The sequence below is a fragment of the Ipomoea nil genome, unplaced genomic scaffold (genome assembly GCF_001879475.1).
Source record: "Ipomoea nil cultivar Tokyo-kokei standard unplaced genomic scaffold, Asagao_1.1 scaffold1043, whole genome shotgun sequence".
Lineage (NCBI taxonomy): Eukaryota > Viridiplantae > Streptophyta > Magnoliopsida > Solanales > Convolvulaceae > Ipomoea > Ipomoea nil.
The window spans coordinates 12461981-12478363 of record NW_017617471.1 but is presented as its reverse complement, the minus strand read 5'-3'; the positions used below and the strand labels follow the sequence as shown (position 1 = coordinate 12478363).

The 16383-nt window shown below is 30.0% G+C and overlaps 1 non-coding gene across 1 annotated transcript; it reads left to right on the top strand.

Annotated features, from left to right (window-relative positions):
* Positions 1-4194: 4194 nt before the first annotated feature.
* On the top strand, positions 4195-4276 carry TRNAS-GCU. Its single transcript has one exon. It is a non-coding gene; the product is annotated as a tRNA-Ser (tRNA).
* The last annotated feature ends 12107 nt before the right edge of the window (positions 4277-16383 follow it).

The following is a 16383-nucleotide window of genomic DNA, read 5'->3' as shown; positions in this document are numbered from 1 at the left end:
ATGCACAAAATGTATAACAAGAATGCATACACATTAGATTGTCTGCATTCATATTAGGCAAATTACACACACTCTACTACTCTAGTCTGTGTGCATTTCTATAGTAGATTATGTGTATTCATATTGTGTCTCATAGTCTCACAAAAAGATGTCTCATTTAATTATTATATATGTATATATGTATAATGTGGCTTGTTATAGTTTATTTCTCTTGTTGTGTGCTTCGATTTGTAAGTAATCCCATACACATTTGGGGTGTATTTGGTTCGCACATGAAAATCGAAATCGGAATGAGAATTAAATACTTGGTAATGATAATGTGTTTTGATGAAAGTATTTTGTATGTTTGGTAGTAGGGTAGAATTGGAATGATTAATTATCAATATTGATGTTTAGTTATGTATGATCATATAATGAGAATAAATGTTTTAAAAAAATATAAAAAAATAAAAGCAATTGATCCTAATATAATGTTATCCAAATCACCAATATAAAAAAAATTAAAAAAAAAAAATTGAGGGATTTAGTGAGGAAGCAATAGATCGGGAGGTGATAGATGAGGAGGGATAAAGTCATAAAACAATGGGTAATAATTGGTATTTTTAATGTTTGATAATATAGAGTTTCTCAATGAATTAATAATTAGGAGCATAGTAATGAATGAGTATAAAGATACCATTACTATGCAACATACTAATCTGCTCACGTTGCAGAGGATATATACAGAACCCTTTTCAGGTTTCCAATAACCGAGAAAAGTGAATAATAAGCATTGCTGCGCTAGCTTGACGGACAGGAAACTCACCGCAAATTATGTTGTGCAACCGAATGCACCTTGCAAGGTGCATACGGTTGCAAAACGGCGCCGTTTTAGTTAAAAAAACGTGCGTCCCATTTAAAGAAGAAATCAGGTTCAATTCCCGGCAATAGCATTTTTATATATCCAGAAATTCATAACTATATAACCACAATTTCATAATTATATATCCACAATTTCATAACTATATATCCACAGTGAATGAATGAAGTAAAAATCCACAATGAATGAATGAATGAAGTAAAAATCCACAATGAATGAATGAATGAAGTAAAAATCCACAATGAATGAACTAAATATCCACAATATATGATTGAACTAAATATCCACAATAAATGAACTAAATATCCATAAATTCATAACTATATAACCACAATTTCATAACTATATATCCACAATTTCATAACTATATATCCACAATAATGATATTGCTGAGAGTCGAACCTGATTTTTTTTTTAAAGTGGGACGCGCGTTTTTAATCAAAACGACGTCGTTTTGAACCGTATGCACCATGCGCATGGTACATTCGGTTGCACAACATAACTATTGGAAACTCACACACAAATCCAAACTAGACACGTTTTGTTTGATAACACTATAGATAGGAGTGATCACTACATGTCATTTAAGTGCTTAGCCCAAATTTCTCTACTTACTTCTGCGTACAAAAAATCTAATACAAACTCAAATCTATAATATTCATTGTCAAAATTGAACCCCATGTCGCTGGAATCAAATCTTAAGTGATGTTTCTCATTTACTTAAACCAATGTCATTGGGGCTAGGAGAATTAAATTTTCTCTAGGAACATGTTTAGGTTAAATTTTTTTTTTCTTTTCGTTTAATTAATTTTCTTATGATTATTTAGAACAAGACTCAATATTGCAATTATACTTTTATATTATTGGAATGAATTAAGTTATTATGGTATTAATATTTTTTGTATGTATTTCTATAATGGTATAATTGTATATTACTTTACAAATATTGTACTATTATTTTATCGGACAAAATTGTTCTTACATCATTATCAGACCTGCATGACCTAACTGCGAAGTTGTTGATCAGAAATACAACTACACATGGACTCTAAAACGGTAGAACTATTTTTCAATGAATTGAAAATGTTGATATCCCACGGGCTCCAATATATGGTTACCATCGTTCTCAGAATTTTATCAGAAAACTTCTAAAGAAATTTGTAAGTTAATTTTTACTATACCATTATAACAATATCTATTGTAACCATATATTTTAAATTATTTATTATCATCCTCTATTATATTGACAGCAATTGTAGCAATTGTCATTGACAAACTCCCAAAACAATTTGTCTCAACAACCAATGGAAATAAAAAATCAATGACTTCATAGTTGTGGATGAAAAGTGAGAGTTTTTTACTCTTATTAAATTAAATAAATTAGTAGCTAGCTACAACAAAAAATAATACATATGCATTTAATTAATTTAGAATTTGATGTCTACAATGCCTTTATTCAAAAAAAATTATTCATTATTAAAAAAAAAGATATAATTTAATTAGTTATATTATCTTTATTTATAATTCAAAGATTTCTTACCTTCAAATTGATTAATTAATTATATTCACTACATTATCCATTGTATTCTTTTTACACTATCTTGTAATTAAGTATCAAAGTTTTAATACAAAATATGTTATATATTTATTTACCAAGTATTTTATACAAATATAATAAATATTAATATTTTGTTCAATACTTTCACATGATAATCTACCACACACATCTCACAACACATGAAACATGTAGGGGAAAAAACTATCACCGTCAAATATCAACAAGCGCTTGCAAGATAAAGAGTTCATAGTATAATTAAGATCTCAGTCATATACACTACAAGGAAAATCTAAAACTTCATACATCATAATCTCATTGCATGGCGTTGCCCTCTATGCTACCACCAGTAACCCAATTGCACATGACACACTCACTAGTGGAAATTATGGAATTTCCGACCACCTGAAAGTGATTTTAAATCAAGTTGATACCAAAAAGTGGTCGGAAATAGCAACTAAGGTTTTTCCGGATACCAAAAGTGGTTGGAACAAGGCTTTTGACTTGAATTAAGATCACTTTCAGGTGGTCGGAAATTTCATAATTTCTAGTAGTGACTACCAATAAAAAAGAAGATGACAAGTACTGAAGATTAAAACAATAACAAAGCTACCCAAAAGATAATTAAGAAGACTTAAAGAAATTTTAACCAAAAGTAGTATTTATTTATACTATCGCTTTTAGACTAAGTATTTAGACTAGCATTATTACAAAGTTGCAAACATTTATTTTAGTGACAATTATAATCAATCTCTCATATATTATCTTGCATTTATATACTTTGAATTACTAATTTAAATAAACAAATTCAATATTTAATTACCTATGCATGAACATATCCTATATAATTTTGCATTGATATACTTTGAAGTACTTATTTAAAAATAATCATTGGACATTATTTCATTCACGTAATACGCGTCAAAAACTAGTATGATTAATATAGTACATAAGTATATGTATGTATTTATGCAAAATTTTAAATATTTATGAATACACATTTAGTTAATTTTATAGTTTCATTTCCTTAATTATATTTCATATTTTATTAAGTATAATTAAGTGAATTGTATTTACAAATTAAAAGAATTTAATTTTTAAATTTGTATGAATTAATGTAGTCCCAAATTATATTACGTATTTAGACAGATTTTTAAATATTTATGATTTTTTAAAATTAAAAGTATGATTTACACAGATTTAAAAATAAATTTTAGTAATATGTAACCACTATAGCAATTAATGTGTATAATTATAGCAGAAACCACAATTTTATAATAAAAGAATTTGTACATATTTTCATACTTTTGTTATCATATAGAGACATTGATAATACTTTTGTTATCATATAGATATAGATAAAGATCATATCATTTTTTTTTATATGAAAGACATTCTTATTTTAAAATTTTACATTGATATCCGAGTTTTGTTTCAAAATCTATTGTTGTGATATTTTAACTTTTTTTTTTTTTTTTTTTTTTTTTGTTATCATAAATTGTAAGTAGAAATTTGAAAAATATTTAGGTCTGTTTGGAAACCTGAAAAATGAATTTCGAAAGTCATTCTCCAAATTTTGGATATGATAGTCTTTTTGTTGTCGAGATCTGATTTAATTATTTAATTATTATTTTTTAAACAGAAGATCTAGTGAAAATAATAATAAATAAATAAATCAGATCTCGACAAAACAAAACTATTTTGATTATAATTAATTCAAAATATATTACTATCTAGGTGGATAATAATAATAATGATAATAAAACAAATAAAGTAAGTTGTCGCTTTGGCCGAGTGGTTAAGGCGTGTGCCTGCTAAGTACATGGGGTTTACCCGCGAGAGTTCGAATCTCTCAGGCGACGCATTAAGATGTTAAATATATTTGTGCCCTGAAACCTAAAGTAAACCAATTAAAATTTAATTGCTTTTATTTGAGAGTTATTTAAGTTTGATTGTTCCAAATAGTTCAGTGACTTATTTGTACTTTATTTTAAAATTAAAAAAGTTTTCCATATTTTGATTAAATACTTCTATTTGAAGAAAATAAAATAATTCCATTTCTAGTTTTGCAGGAAATAAATGCATTCCATCTACTCCCCTACCAAACATAGCCTCAAATAGTCAAATTTTCATAACAATACAGAAAATTTAATGCTCATCTGATCCATTGCGGCGGGAAGTAAATGTATTTATGGGTAACTTACTTACTAGTGTATTATGAAATTAAAAAGAAAAAAATCAATTAAAACATGTTAAGTTCAAATTTGTACCATCAAAAAATATCCCAAGCTTTACGTGCGTGGTCTTCTTTCTTAAGGTGCGTGATTTTTGTGTTGTATGCTTAAAGTGCATCAGTTGTTGAAAACTTAAATGCATTAGTCTAAAGTTTTAGGTGCGTGATTTTCTTTCTTAATGTGCGTGGTTTGTGTGCTTAAGGTGTGTCAGTTGTTGAAACTTAAGGTGCGTCAACCTAAAGCTTTAGGTGTGTGGTCTTCCTTCTTAAGGTGCATGATTTTTGTGCTGTGTGCTTAAGATGCGTCAGTTGTTGAAAACTTAAGTGCGTTACTCTAAAGCTTTAGGTGCGTGATTTTCCTTCTTAAGGTACGTGGTTTGTGTGATTAAGGTGAGTCAGTTGTTGAAACTTGAGGTGCGTCAACCTAAAGCTTTAGGTGCGTGGTTTTCCTTCTTAAAATGCGTTGTTTTCTTTCTTAAGGTTCATTGTTTTCATTCTTAAGATGCGTCAGCGTAAAACTTTAGGTGCGTGGTTTTCCTTCTTAAGGTGCGTTGTTTTTCTTCTTAAGGTGCACCATTTTTACAGTTTTTTTTTTCATTCAACAAGATTAGAGAGATTAAGTGATTCAGTTACAACAGAAAAGGTTACAGGAGAGTATATCAGATTACACCACTAAACACTCCTGACTAATAGACTAACCCTCTAAGACTTATTCTATCACCACAAAACTATAGACTATGATACAAATAATAATAATAATAATAATAACACTAACAAACATACAGTGAATTTTTTCAGATTTGGTTCCCAAGTTCAAAATGATCTAATTCAAAAGAAAAAAATATGATAGCAATATAATAACAAATGGTAGAGTTGTTATCTTTGGGGTAAACATGAAGAAGATGGATGCAGGACGTGCATTGTTTTTTAAATTTTCATTGATTTGAGCCGTTGATCTAGATTTGATCAACGGCTCAGATCTAACCCCATTTTTTCACATGGGAGCATCTCCGCATCAGGTGAGATGTATATATGTTTCCGGATCAGGTGAGGACCTAATCTTAGGTGAGGACTAATCTAGACCATTAAATCAGAATGATGTATGACTGAGATTAAAAGAAACAAATCACACGGATTAAGGAAACAAATTCCTTTAAAATATTAAAATATATAAATTTAGGGTAAATCAGTCTTACTAAAAGTTGTGCATTCCTATACAAAATGTTGTGCATTCCTATACTGAGTGTTGTGCATCGATAACTTTATTGTTGTGCATTCGAACCCCGCCAAAAAATCCTACAGTGGACATCCCAATGTCCTACGATGCACTAAACTATGTGCTATAATGCACAGAACTATGTGCTATAATGCACAACTCTCTAGCCTATGGTGCACAACTTACAACGCTAGGTTGCACAATCAGCACACACGAATGCACGATCGTACTACCCAGGCATTTGTACATATACACGACTATCCAAATGTAGACAATATTATACTCAAAAGAACGAGCGAAAGATATAAATAAAACTGATTAGTTTGCATGGGCGAACACTCAATCAATGATGAAGAAATCGTGGCTCCAAATTGCAACGGTGATGATCCAAAAAAATAGGAAATCGATTTGGCTAAGGATTACACATGCGTTCACACTTAAAAAAAAAAAAAAAAGAAAAAGACACTACTATCCCACTTTAACAAAAAAGATCAATCCATGTCATCTCAGGAACTCAAATTTGGGCCATCAAAAAAAAAAAAAAAAAAAAAAAAAAAAAAAAAAAAAAAAAACGCACAAGATTAGTCCTCACTAAAAATTAGGTCCTCACCTGATTCGGACCCTATATGTGTGTGTGTGTGTGTGTGTGTGTGTGTGTGTCCAGGTGCAAAGAGAAGCTCATGTGTGAAGGTGTATGTTAGGAACATTTGTAACTTAGATTTTGATGATATCAAAAATTAGGAATTTTAGTCCCTTATTTATTTTATATTTTGGACTTAGGTTATTTCTGCTCAAATTCGAATGGTCTGATAGTAACTCGAGAAGTCACGTTTCGGATAGACAATACAATCCAAATGATAACTCGAATTGTAGGTTATGTTTCGGATAGTCTCAACAAGTTCGAATAGTAACTCGAATGGTTAACCTTTGAATAGCTTGAAGTTGAAGACCTCGAAGAGTTGAAGACTTGAAGAGTTCGACAAAAAGATTCGAAGATTAGAAGATTGCAGGATTGAAAGGTTGCAAAGACCGAATGGTGGAAGTGCCTACCTTTTGATGTAAAAGGTGTAACGAATGGTAATGTCAACAATTCATATCCGAGAGGTGTAGAGTGTTAAGGTTTGAAAAGTTAACTCGAATAGTGACAGTTAACCATTCGAAAAGAATTGCTCTAGACATTCTATGAGTCAACAGTTCGAAACCTTAAAAACACTAGCGATTGTGACCAAGGCAAAGAGAGTCCTGGGTTCACATCCCAGGGAGGATTTTCCTTAAAAAGCTGAGACATTTTTTGCAGAATAAAAAAAATATGTTCAACGCAAAATAAGTATCTAACGGCTGAAATGTTTGACAAGTCTACGCAGCGGAAATTAATCGATTCGGATGAAGAAGCTCTGAAGGGTTACTTCTTTGCAACTTAAACGATTCGAGAGTTTTACGCAGCGGAAATTAATTATACCCATGTTAGTTTGTTTTGCACGTAGTTTGTTCTTCAAAGATTATGTTTGCGTGAATGATATGCAAAAAAATAAAATAAAAGTTGTAAGGAACATATTTCAGTGCACAATTGATTGCAGTATATTTTCAAACAAATAATTACTCAGAGTAATGAGTTATCGATCCAAAGGGAAGTGGGGCGTATCAAGCACTAGCTACTAAATTATCTTATGAAGCTAATCCTAATGATTATCATGGATGGTTTGATTAAAACAATTAAAAGAAAACAAAGTATGCAGGTTTGTGAAAACAGTAGAGAGGGAATTAGATTCCTGTGATTCAAGTATTTAATCACCTAGTGTCAAACTAATGAACAATATTAAATCTGGGTTTAAGCAAGTGTGAGAATGCAAATAGTGGAAAGAATTACTCCCGTAATCTCTAACCTATGTGAATATTCACTCCCGTGACATAAACACCCAACAATAAAAGATAAGCATTCATAATAAATCTCTAATTACTACCATCTCCCAATGTGCAACAATCAAGAATTAAACTCCATAACGTATTTGCCCTCTCCCAAGGTGCAACAGTTAAGTGCAATTGTGTGTGTCCTAAATTATGCCCAACTCCCATTGTGACACAAAGAAAGCTATGAAACAAGTAATTACGACCGTTAACTACTAGCATCAAACAATATAATCACAATTGCAACACAAGTTATAACCCAAATAATAATATATTAACAAATTATAAAACTAGCTAGGCACATATGTTCATAAATACTTTTACCCAAGAATCTCTAAGAAAACTTAGCCACAAATGGCTAATATGCAATACATAATAAAGATAAAGAGTTTACAAATTATCAATGAGAGTACAAGAATTAAAACAAGTGATTCTCCCAAACTCCCTAGCTTTCTTCTTGCTTTCCAAGACAACTTGTGGCTCTCAATTCTCATCTTTCTTGTCTCCAAAACTCTGAATAATTCTCTAGGGTTTGAGGGAAGATGGACTTTTATAGTTGGAGCTCAATAGGGATAAATTAGGAAGATTCCACGCAAGTTTCCAAATTCACGCCCAGGATTTTCGACGCGTCGAAACATCTATTTCAACACCTTTACTTCATTCTGGAAATTTTTGATGCGTCGAATCAGAATTCAACGGGTCGAGCCTCCAAATCTCGAACAGTCAATGTTACTGGAAATTTTGGACGCGTCGAAACTTTTGTTTCAACACCTTCCATCCATTTTGACTCCAAACTTGTCTTAGAACTTCCCTTGCTTTTGCAATTGACCTACATTGGTTCCAAAGCACTAACAAACACCGTAAAATATTCAAATCAAGTGTAAAACCATATCTAAATGATAAAACAAAGGAATATGCAATTAAAGTGACAAATTCACGGACTTAAACCCAACAAATATATATAATCAAACTAACACTAGAAACATGTACAATTTGCCTCACATCAACAATTTTGTGCATTCTAGTGCATAATTATGAGCCTTCGAATACATATTTTTGGCTAATGAAACAAATTTACATAAAATATATTTATTATATTGTTTTGGGAATGAAATATGGTACAAAATGTTATAGAACCTACTAAATATTTTATCTTGGTGTGCACATTTTTATGCCTTCAATTGCATATTGTTATCCTTTTGACTACACATTGTTGTGTCTTCAAGTGCACATTGTTGTGTCTTCAAATGCACATTGTTATTTCTTTGAGTGCATATTGTTGTGATTTTAATGATTTGAACAGAATGCAAAAACACAGCAAATTACTAAAATGCCATCGCATTAAAAAAAAATCTTCATTTTAGGCTGTTAATTTTTACTAGATCAATGATTAAGATTTAACTTTATTGTTCGCCTAGCAGCACCTTCGAATTTGATTTTTATATATAATAATAATAATAATAATAATAATAATAATAATAATAATAATAATAATAATAATAATAATAATAGGAGTTGAGAATGACTGAAAATGTAGGGCATGCATGCATTGCATGGTGAAGAGTGTGGATGGGATGGGGGCATGTGATAGTGTTGTTTAAGTTTAGAATATCTTTTTGTCATGTACAGAGTGAGTGAGAAAGAACGAAAAGGCACGTGAGGTGTTTGACAAAAAATTTGGGGGGTCAATTATGGAACATGCTTAGTGCTCGCATAATATAATATATGCTCCCATCCATCGCCTTGGCTTATATTAATCTTCTTTCCATACGTCGTCAGTGTGTGAATGTATATGTTATTAATTATTGATATATGCTAATACTGATCCATGTGAATGTGTTCGAGTTGCACATTTCTAGTCTGTGGTTCACTGTCAATATATGCTATGCTCTATGCTCTATGCTATTGCATGATTTACATCCTCTTATCATGCAACTTATAATCTCATTACACTAGTGTTGTGCATGTCATATATTTCAACGCATCACTAGTATCACGCCAATACTGGTTAAGCATTCATATTACTTGCAATTATAAGTATGAAGAAATCGAACTACTTGTTGATATCTAAAGATGCACAATGTTCTCTTAGTCGTATAAAAAGTGAGGATGGATGCAGGGACGGAGCCAGAAAATATGTTGAGGGGGCAAAGAAGTAAAGATAGATTCAATGGCGGATTCAGAAATTTTTTTCAGGGAAAAATTTAAAATAAAAGAGAAAGTTTGAAAAAAAAATGAAACACTTAAGAAATATAACAATAGATATTGTTGGATATAGCGAAAAATAAAACATATTAAAACTTTATAAAAATATTTATAATAAAATATGAAACATAATTAATTTGATAAAACAATTCGAATATAAAACACATTATAAATTACATATTCCATTATTAATATAAAGAAAGTTATATATACATCTCATTATTAATATAAAATAGAAAGACATCACATTATTAATATAAAAGAAAGTTATAGATATCATGCCAAAATTTAATTGTGTTAAGCAAAGTTGTAAAGAAGATAGTGTCATTATCAATGCAAGGATTCAAACCCAAGCCATTCCCAAACTCAAACACATTTCCTACCACCTTGTCTACCAAAGCTTTTGTTTATATAATTTGCGTTATAATACTTATATCAATAATGTACTATATATACATATTATATACAATATAGGGTAGGGGTGGGGTGGGGTGAGGGGGAGCAGCTGCCCCCCCTTTGCCTCCGTCTCTGGATGGATGTGATCCATCCGTCTAGGTAGATCAACAATTGAGGTTTGCTAGAAATAAGAGAAAATAAAAAGTGAGCTTTTTTAAATAAATATTAAAATTTTGAAATTAAAGTTTCAATATATATATTACGGTGAGAACATATCTTAACGTGAGAATATGCAAACTTCTTCAGTAATGCACAGTAAATTTTATATGAATGCACAATAACTACTCCTGCTCTGTGACTACTACATGAATGCACCGTGCATTCTTGTTTTGTGTGTGTGTTAGTGTGTGTCACTGCTGGAAATTATGAAATTTTCGGTCACCTGAAAGTGATCTTAAATCAAGTTGAAAGTCTTATTCCGACCACTTTTGATATCCGGAAAAACCTTTGTTGCTATTTCCGACCACTTTTTACTTTCGACTTGATTTAAGATCACTTTCAGGTGGTCGGAAATTTCATAATTTTCAGCAGTGTGTTAATTTAATTATTATGTCGAAGGTTGTGATGATTAACTAGAAGCCATACTAATTAAGGAGTAACAAATTTAAAATCACTGGTTTTAATCTTTGCTTATGTAAAAAAAAAAAAAAAAAAAATGTAAAAAAAAAAAAAAAAAGTCCAGCTTTGCGTTAGCCTATCTCTAATGAGAGTCGAACTGCCGAAGCTAGCTTTGTATTTAACTCAAGAACGAGCCCTAATCAATAACATTGTTGCCCAACACTTACAATTCTCGATTCGATGTGTGCAAATAAACATAAGCTTGCTATCAACCTCACTTGGTGCGTGGTAGGTACCCATTTAGTAGCCTAGGAAGTTAGGGCAAGAAGTCTCGAGTTCAAAAAAAAATAATAGTATCAAGTTTTCATTGATTTAACTAATTGGGTACAAATTATTGTTATTGGTCCATGAAATGTTATACGGATAAACTATATTGTTACGTAAAGTTTTTTAATTATAATTGTATTGATGATTTGATGTGATCATTGATAACTGTAAATCTGTAATGACATTGTTGTAGTCATGCTTTAGATCCAAATAGGAATAAAAAATAATGTTTCCCAAATATGTATGGTGTCACTCAATCATTGGTTAGTTTCTTCGGATTTTAGGTTGGACCAAAGCTTAACCGATCGTTATGCTGCATGGTGCACACGGTTGCAAAAACGACGTCGTTTTGACTAAAAATATGTGTTCCACTTAAAAAAAAAAAAACAATTTCGATTTCCTTCAACAGCATTATGTTGTTCATTCATTCTGAATTTTTAGTTCATTCATTCTAAATTTTTAGTTCATTCATTCTGTATATTTAGTTCATTCATTCTGGATATTTAGACGGAAATCGAAACTGATTTTTTTTTTTCCATTCATGCTGGATATTTAGTTCATTCAATTATGGATATTTAGTTCATTGATTCTGGATTTTTAATTCATCCATTCTGGATATGTAGTTCAAATTATACACAATATAATGTTGTTATCGGAAATCGAAATTGATTTTTTTTTTTTTAAGTGGAACGCGCATTTTTAATCAAAACGACGTCGGATTTTTTTTTAAGTGGGACACGCATTTTTAATCAAAAAGACGTCGTTTTTGCAAAAATGTGCACTATGCATAACATAATTTGCCAAGCTCAACTGTATGCTGTTTTTGGGCCATAAGTGGGCCCATTAGGATTCTTTGTATAACTTTGAATCTTTGATAAAACCTCCTAGGCCATAGGAAATAGCGCAAATTATGGTGGGGAAATGTGTTCACTATGCGTATGTGAACACAAGGGTAGATTCATAATTTTTATGCTGTAAATTCATAATTTTGTTTTTCATTTGTTGTTAACGACGTTTCTCTCTTCGCAATCGCATTACAGATATTATGAATCTACAGTATAGAAATAATGAATCTATAGTATAGATTTTATGTATAAAAATATTGAATCTACACCTTAAAAATTATGGATTTATCCCGTGTTCACCATGCGCATGGTGAACACGGTTCCACAGCATAACTATTGAGGAAATAATATCCAATTGTTATACCAGGTCCAACTTGCATTGTGACAATCATTATTGCGTAGACTGTGATTCTTACCGCTGTGGACCACAGTTTAAAAACATATAAAATACATTATTCAAATACATAAAATATATTATTCAAATACATTATACATTATTCTAACTCATAAAATACATTATTCTAACACATAAAGTACATTATTCTAACTCATAAAATACATTATCTTATCTCATAAATTTCATTATTCTAACACATAAAGTACATTATCTTACCCCAAATGTTCATTATTCTAACATGTGCACGAAGTAAGGAATTTTTTTAACATCAAAACGATGTCGTTTTGGACCGTGATCCACACAATAATTTGTCGCATTGTGGGAATCTAATCTTAAAACTATATGTTTGCAATTAACATATTATATGTCTTCAGTTAATAAATTATGTACATGTAAATAAATTAAAAGCACATAATATGTTAACTGTATATATATTATGTGTTTGCAGTTAGCGTATTATGCGCCTTCAATTTATTTATAGGCACATAATCTCTTAACTGCAGACACATAGGGGTCGTTTACTAACTTGGAAAAATGGAGGATTTTCCAGAAAAATGGAGAAATTAAGAATGGAAAAAATAAAAAATGGAGAAGTTGTTTACTAAATTTATGCTTCCAAATGCTTATTCCATCTCCATTCTCCAACTTTGTATACAAATTTGGAGAACTAATTTATAGATGTTTCCAAATGGAAGAATGGAGAGAGGGCGGATGAACAGTGTCAATTAATGCGGGAGGTTAGCAGTTTGATTCTTGCCATCTGCAATTATTTTTGCTTTTCAGTTTTCAAAGCTTCTTCTTTTTTTTTTTTTTTCTCCCTTGTGCGCACCGCGTTTTTCAGTTTTCAAAACTTCTTTTTCTTTTTCTTTCCCTTATGCGCACAGCGTACATGTTTATTATTATTATTATTATTATTATTATTATTATTATTATTATTATTATTATTATTATTATTATTATTATTATGAGCACAGATTTGTTATTATTATTATTATTATTATTATTATTATTATTATTATTATTATTACAAATGCTATATGGGATGATTGTATTTAATGAGGTTTTACATATTTTGTTGTGGAATCAAACTATGTACTAAAATGATTGAAATAATTTTAATGTGATGAAACAAATTATAAAATTATTTAGTGTTAGTGTATTAAAATTTATATTTAGTATTATTGTATTGAACTTTTTTATGTGATGAAACAAATTATAAAATTATTTTTAAGAAGATCATATTATTTAGAAAAATGAAAATTGGAAGAATGGAGGAATGGAAAACTGGAGGAATGGAGAAGGAAAACTGGAAAAGTGGAGAAATGGAAAACTGGAAATGGAAAAACAGAGAAATGAAGTAAACGACCCCATAATATTTTAACTGTAAATACATAATTTAAATGTCATTTTAGACCATGATCCACAATGCAAGGTGTGCCCTGGTCCATAGTATAATTTGCCAATAGTAACCAACAAATTATATTGTGCAATCAGAGTCCACTGGACCCAATACATGTTCATTTTTAATAGGAAAATACTATATGTACTCTCATTTTCTAGGTCAAAGTATCTATGAGGTCCCTGTACTATAATGTTTTGTTCAATTTATTCCTCCTACCTTAATTTTGTTCAATTTAGTCCTGTACTTTATAAAGTGAAATAATTAAGGACAATAGCTTATTTGGCGTTGACATCATATATGCCACATCATTATATTACATGCCAACTCATATATTATTTTTAAATTAGTTAAAATTAATTATTTTTACCACAAATATATTACATTAATATGTCTAAAATAAATACATAAATATCAACTATCGTCCTTAATTGTTTCACTTTTTTAAGTACAGGGACTAAATTGAACAAAATTAAAGTAGAAGGACTCAATTGAACAAAACACTACAGTACAGGGACCTCACATGTACTTTGACCCATTTTCTACTTTCAATTTTTACTCTCACACTTAAAATTTTCATGTAGACACATTTACAGGGCCCACATGAAAAAAATAGCCTATTAGTGCCCGCCATATCAAGGAGTAAATTTGAGGGAGTAATATTTTAGAGTACATACTACATATAGACTGATATAGTAGAACTCCTTTTAATATTTATTGGTTCATTTTTAATAGGTTCATTACTTTATATATATATATATATATATATATATATATATATATATATATATATATATATATATGTTCATTTTTAGTGTATTACAATTTACAAGTCAAAATAAATCTTAACTCATTAAAAATAAAGTTACAATATACTAAACCTGAACTTATATCAATAGTCCACTTTGTTATGTGAATCGTGTTCTTATACTATTGAATAGTATCTTGTTTTTTACGGAGTATATCATATTCAAGCTACTACTTACACATGAATTAACGAGTGTTTGGTTCAAAGAATAAAAATAAAAGGAATAAGAAAACAATTCTATTATTTGGTTCGCATGCAGAACAACTATGGACTTGGGATGAATCATATTCTTGTAATTGATTAGATTAGAGAATAGAAAATGAATATATTTAAATAATCAAAATACTCCTATTCAAAATAAAAACATACAAATTAAATATATACACAATCGATCACCTACTATAAAATGAGAAAATACAAAACATAATAAAAATTACCTTATTATTTCAAAAGAATTTCTAAATAAAAAAGAGATCAAAGAATAAAACAATACTGATGAAGAATAAAATAATGCAATGTATTCGATTTCTTTGCGTTATGACTTCTAAGTGCATATTTTTATGTCTTACAGAGCTTATTATTGTTTCTTACCGTGCACATTGTTGTGTCTTTGGACTACACAGGGCTGTAATAATTGTCATTGCACATTATTTCGCTACTTCCAGTACCTTCAAGTATAATCGAAAAAAGAAATAGAAGAATTTGCAATTGAGTTAACCTTCATCCATTATGTCGATCAAAAAGAATTTGCAACTAATATGCGTAGGAAGTAGATCGATTGGCGTTGATCAAAAGGAAAGAATTGCAAAGAGTTTCAATTTGAGTAGAAGGCAGTTAACAAAATACTCATTCCGTCCCATTTTATGTGTCTTACTTTCCTTTTTTGTTTGTCCCAAAATAGTGTCCTATTTCTCAAATTGAGCATAACTATCATTCTACATTTCCCAATTTACCCTTTTGACTTTTCAAATTTCTAGACAATTAATGAGGCAAGTGCAATTGTACTTTGTACAAATAACACCTACTTTTGAAGGGCAAAATTAGAAAGTTAGTAACATTTATTATGTTGTATTAAAAACCGTGCAAAAAGCAAATGAGACAATCAATTTTTTTGAGGAATAGAATGAGACAATCAATTAAGGACGGAAGGAGTATGATTTACGAAGTAAGGAGAATTATGAAAAAGTCCTTGTGCGTTTTTTTTTTTTTTTTTAAGTGGGTTAATCTTGTGCATTGGGTGAAGACAGATCTATGGCTTTCATTCCATCCTATTTTTCACCTAGGGACATTATGCATAGGAGCTTGAGCATATATATATATATATATATATATATATATATATATATATATATATTCTGTGCATTTTTCACTTAAGGATCCATTTGCACCAGATCATTATATATACACAGTGACTAAATTGAATAAAATCTATAGTACAAGGACCTTACAAGTACTTTGACAAAAAGAAAAAAAAATTGTACAAAATAACCTAGAACTTATACAGTGAAGTGAAATTTGAAATCAAGTTTAATGCTTGAAAATGAGTGCAATCTACGCCCAGAAATAGGGATGACAATTTTACCCAAAATAAAATAACCACACGGATATTTCACCACACTG